This window comes from Asparagus officinalis, chromosome 7 (assembly GCF_001876935.1).
Source record: "Asparagus officinalis chromosome 7, Aspof.V1, whole genome shotgun sequence".
In the NCBI taxonomy this organism is placed as follows: domain Eukaryota; kingdom Viridiplantae; phylum Streptophyta; class Magnoliopsida; order Asparagales; family Asparagaceae; genus Asparagus; species Asparagus officinalis.
In genome coordinates, this window is record NC_033800.1 from 134,617,214 (window position 1) to 134,622,768 (window position 5,555).

The following is a 5,555-nucleotide window of genomic DNA, read 5'->3' on the forward strand; positions in this document are numbered from 1 at the left end:
ATCTTTTCCATACTGTAAATATTTAAACAAAAAAAAGTGCACTCACAGTGAAAAGGCTGAAGAACTCGAATGGTTCAGAATCCTGCATTCATTCTTCTCTTTCTTTTCAACATGACTATGATTGTATCTACTCAATGACAGGTCCAGTAAAGGTGTAGAATCTGGGCTGCAGCTGAACTCCTCATCACACGATACAACTTCTTGAGTATAATAAAGGTTATCGTTTTTTGCACTATTTTCCCTTGGCTCATAACTACACCCTTGCTGATTATCTATTGTGCTGATCAAATTGATGAGTTGCTTCTGAGTTGCAGTATCTAAGATTACTCTTCTGCGATCAATTGATCATTTGCGACGCATGCCCCATTGAGAGGTGCAAATTCTGAAACCAGCATAACAAATGCCACACATTAAATTTTGTAAATAGCAATGGTAATATAAAATATTGACAAGAAATATGAAGAACAGTACCTTCAGCATTTCATCCAAACTTTCATTCATCATTCTGACATATAGTCTCAGAAGAACAGTACCTTCAGCATTTCATCCAAACTTTCATTCATCATTCTGACATATAGTCTCAATTATATTAGAATAATCCTTGCATGTTCTCCGCTGAGGCTCTATGTTACTTTGTTTGCACACGCTCTCTACTTCCACATCTGACTTTGTACAAGAACTCTGCACTACAATATAACTAATCAGAAACATGACACGAAAGAATAAGCTAATTAGGAGCAGTGTATCAAACATAACAAACTCTTTCCAGTACTTTCTAATCAAAGCTTAGCTTTTACTCAAAGTCATTGTTTCTTCTAACAATATATATTTATGTGGAAAACAAGCTTATGTGTGGAAGCTATTTCCTTGTAAAATAACAAAATTGAGAGAACTTACTTTGGCATCACTCCCTTTCTCACCGTCTTCTTTATTGATATGCATTGGAGGTACTGATCCACCACTAGTTGCTTTGCTTTTCGAGGATTAGCTTCAAATGTTTTCATTGCATTATCATCTTGGTGAACACCTTTATTGCCAATGCCATCATTTAACTGGAAAAGTTATAAAAGACGGTGATTAGCAATACCAAAATATAACAAGAGTGATAAGTACTTCATGAGTTTACTTAATAGTTAGGGCTCAATTGTGGATGCATCCCCTATAGTATAACTATTTTGAACTTGCTGGTACTGTAGTTTCATTATTTTGTTCCAGATGGTCCCTTTTTTCAACTCTTATATCCTCGACGTAAATAATGAGTCCGAGTGTAAAAGAATCGAGAGGATTTAACCTGGAGTGTTTTTTTTTGTGGGTGGGGGTGGTATCACCCGCGGAGACACCCTATAGAGGATGGTATCAAGTGATACCACCTTATATCAAAAAATAACCTAGTATAAACCAGATTATCACTTATTAATGACACTACACTAGAAGTAAGTAGTGAGTAGTAGTTCATTTGAGAATCACCCCTAATGGGCCAAGCCTTCGATGACCCAATCCTAAGAACCTATTTTAAGAATGTAAAATGAACAATTAAGTAGGTGTAGGTCTATCGCCTGGTGTTTATGAAGCTACAGAGAGAGGTTGTTACAACAGAAATTATAAAGAATCATATGCGAAATTGAATGTGAGATCAATGGATGAACAATGACTCAGCAACTAATATTGAAAAATATGTATGTAGTAGTATTTCGAAAGAGGCTATAATGCAACAATTTCATAATATGATGACACTTGGGCGTGAATTGCAACAATGTAGTTGTACTTTTTGAGAATATATCTTATTAAAGTTAATATATCTTCTGTATCTTATATTAAGTTTTCCTATTATGTATTAATATGAGAGAAAATTAGTAATATCGTCTTTTATATATACTGCGACACCACTATTTTGAATTCATGGCACTGTCACTGGGGTCTTAAGTGCAATTATCCCTAAAATAGTTACACATAAGGTTGAAGGTTGAAGGCAACATACAGTTTGTCTCCTCCAAACGTGCTGCCACAAGTTCCTCAGCTCATTTTTACGGACATGCTTCACGAGGAAGTCTGCCGCGCCTTTCAGCATGCAGTTGAAAACTATGTTGACAGAGTCATTGGAGGACATCACTGCATATATGACACACACACACACACACACACAAAAAAGATGAGATTGCAGAACACCAACAAGTATATGTTTCTCTTGGAATAATTTCAAGAGACATGGTATCATACTTATCACAGGAATGTGCTTGCAGCCCTCATGATCCATTATCATAGAAAGGAGGTTAGTTCCCAAGATCAACAGGACCTCAACTTCAGCGAGAACTACATCGATACTATCAGGCCTTTCCCTTACTATCTCCCATGCTTTTTGACCATCAGATACTGCAACCACTGCAGAAAAAGAAAATGCAGTATAGATAAAATATAGTCAGAAATTAAGTAACACAAATGCACAGACAATTTTACCTAATTAAGATGGAAGGTATGGTGCTGATATATAGTTTTATAGTTGCAGATACTTGGGAAACCATAATCTTGGGGAAACTATTATATATGTGTAATGATCGAGAATTTTGATACTGGTTAAAATAATTTTTTAGTATTTTAAAATATTTAATTATGTTTTTTAAAATAGTATTTATATTTTTCTCGAATTTCTACAAATTTTTATGATTTAAAGTCTAAGTTTTATATTTATTTAAATGATATTAATATTTATGAATTAATTTTGTGCGGTGAAAATTTATAAAATTTATCTGTTGCGTTATCGATGCTGTTACATGTCATTTTGAATAATACGTTGTATTATTTTTATTATTATGTATATTTTCGTATAATACGTTGTATTATTAATTATATATTATTTGTATAATTTGCTGTATTATTTCTACTGTTACATATTATCTGTCGCATTAGTATAACTTGTACGTTTCACTGTGTATATAATTATCCCATAACTGTTTGATTTTAAATATAAGTAAATATATTTTATTTATTAATTATTCTGTTTAATTGTACAATATGGGTATATTTCGACTATTCCGTATCAACTATTGTAATAGCACAACATGTACGTTTTTAATTGTAGATAATTATTATGTAATTAGTTTAATTTTTAAGTACCCAAAAGTATTTATTTTAATTATTTTAACCTTAACCCTAAACCCTAATATATATATATATATTATATATCCTCTCTCTCTCTCTCTTTTTCTTCAGCCGCCGGACCCTCTCATTACTCTCTCTCATCTCCATCTCAGAATCACCGCAACCCCACTTCAAACCTCATTCCCCCTCCCCTTCGCTGACCACCGAAACTCTGACCAATCCGCTCCGACCCACTGACACACGCCGGCCTCCTCCTACTGTTCGTCAGCCCCAACAACCCTCCTCCACGCCCAAGCTTCAACCGCCACTGAGCTCGAGCCCGACGAACTGCCACCACTCAAACCCTCTGACGAGTCACCCACCGCCTGAGACCCCGAACGGCCACTTCCCGCCACCCGCGTCAGGCCCGTTAGACTCCACCTCCGATGACGCCATCCCCCCCCCCCCCCCCCCCATCCACCAAGCTCGACGCCTCAAACCCACTCTAAACGCCCGCACCCACCAGACTCCGCCGTCCTCGCCGATCTCCGCGCCAGCCGAGTCCCTACCCTCAGCCCCTTGGCTAACCTCCAGCAGCTCTGCACTGAGCTCTTCGCCGCTGTCGTGCAACTCAACCCGTCCACCCTCACCGTTGTCCGCCCCCTCGTCGCCAACGAGCGTCGCCGAGATCCCGTAGCCCTCGCCGGAGTTCCTTCCGACACCGCGCTCCTCCGCGTCAGATCCAGTTCGCGTCGTCATCGTCGATTCATTCGACGAACCCCGAGGCAAGATCCCGAACCTTGATTATTTCATTTTAATTATTACTTTATCGTAAATTATTATGTGACTCGTCATTCAATTTTTAGATCAGTTATGAGTTAATTAATTAGATTAGTCTGTGATATATTATTACATGCGTGGGATTTGTTGATGAATGATTGTATGGAACTTGTTGTTTTATCACCTAGTTGCTATCCAATAGGAGAGACTGTACATGAAGACGACTTCTGTTAAAAGTATGATTTATAAGCGTGCTTAAAAGCATGGCTATACACGCTCGACATCGATATCCCGATGTGACGAGTCCCGAGTTCCCTAGATATCGATATCCCGGTATGAGGTTTCCTTGATTATTATTATTATTATTATTATTATTATAGCATTGACTAGACGATGCACTCTTGATCGGACGTGTTGTGGGTCACGGTTATCTTCATAGTTTTACAGAAGTCGTTCCACGGTAACTCCGTGGCTAGTGCACAATATTTCATGTACAGTTGCTTAATTAATTTGATAACATGGGGTTATAAAGGGGGATTGGACGGAGAATATAACATGTATATAAACGAGCACAGCACTTTCTTGTCATCGTGATATCGTGAGTGTTATGTACATAGGCCACAGGGCCAATACTTGACTTGAAGGCGGCGCCCGGACGACTTTACGGGGACCCGATTATATACATCAAAATATTCTTCCCCAATTCAAATAACATGTAAAACAAGAATAATATGCTTGCGTGCTTTATGGTGGACCTTGTTAGTTTTGTTGAGATGTAGATCAGTGTTGTTCTTTTTATACATAGATCGGGATTAATATTTAATTATTTACAATTTGAGACATATGGTATATACATGAGGGTTTCCTTGTTTGGATTATTTCGCTCGACGTACTACGTCTCAAGTTGTAGATTTTTAGGTATTAATTCCATCTATTGTATGCCTCTGTTGCTTGGATGATTATACTGATCGCTAGCTACATGATCTCGTTACCTGATCGATTCTGGATGCTTTATGTTATCATGATTTAGTAGTGTTTTCATGTTGATTTGTGGATTTCAGTTGTACGCACTTTTGTTGTTTATGTTATCGTATCGTTTTCGCATTGGATTTTCGTTCATTTTATTTTCTTTGTGGGGTCGAGTCTTGCCGTGCACCATGCACCTGACGTACACCTGTTTTCTCTAGTGTACGTCAGACTTAGGAGAAGAACAGTTTCAACAGGAGCCAGAAGATTCTCAGCAGGAGTGCCTTGTAGATGAAGCAGAAGAAGCCGAAGTTTAGTTATTCCCTCCAGTTGTTCGATGGTCTTAGCTTATTTTTGTAGTTCTTTCTTTTTCATTGATCGATGTATTTTTGTATCTCCTCAGCACTCATTTGTTCAGATAGTTTTGTATAAGGGCATGTTGACCCGAATATTATGTCTGGGATGAATATTCATTTGTGATATGTGTTATTTTATTCTGTGTTGTTCATTATATTCTTGTTGATTGTGATCGGGGACTTGTGATTTCGCATTGTATTTATTTCCAGACGCTTAGCGTATTAGGTTGAGGAGAAACATTTATTTATTCTCCTTGATCTAATACGTCACGGGCTTGCTCGCGTTCCGGTTCCCCTGTATTTTGGGAAGCGGGGCGTGACAGGTTTTTTTGGTGGCCCATGCAGGTCCCGGTTCCGATCACGGTCCCGAGTACTCAC

At 38.1% G+C, this 5,555-nt stretch overlaps 1 long non-coding RNA gene across 1 annotated transcript; it reads right to left on the reverse strand.

Moving 5' to 3' along the window:
* LOC109850752 lies at positions 228-2,023 on the reverse strand. Its single transcript, XR_002249532.1, has 4 exons — positions 1,979-2,023; positions 898-1,052; positions 534-681; positions 228-382 (listed from the first exon to the last, which is right to left on the reverse strand). It is a non-coding gene; the product is annotated as an uncharacterized LOC109850752 (long non-coding RNA).